This window comes from Cryptomeria japonica, unplaced genomic scaffold (genome assembly GCF_030272615.1).
Source record: "Cryptomeria japonica unplaced genomic scaffold, Sugi_1.0 HiC_scaffold_89, whole genome shotgun sequence".
Taxonomy (NCBI): domain Eukaryota; kingdom Viridiplantae; phylum Streptophyta; class Pinopsida; order Cupressales; family Cupressaceae; genus Cryptomeria; species Cryptomeria japonica.
Window position 1 is genome coordinate 245,001 of NW_026728911.1, and position 239 is coordinate 245,239.

The following is a 239-nucleotide window of genomic DNA, read 5'->3' on the forward strand; positions in this document are numbered from 1 at the left end:
TCCAGGAACAATCGGGAACAAGACCGATTACAAGTCGTCGAGTCTGTTACTGGGCGAACACGAGATGCGCACAGGAAATCGATCAGCCCTCACAATGGCCCAAGGCCAGAGATCGGACTGCTACGATTTACCCCAACAATCATCGTGCCACTCTTCGCAGAGAGGTGATAGACGCCAACGAGCCCGCGCATAGCAATCGAGGTGTAAAAAGGGCGTTGAAGGCAGGAAGCCTGGACGAA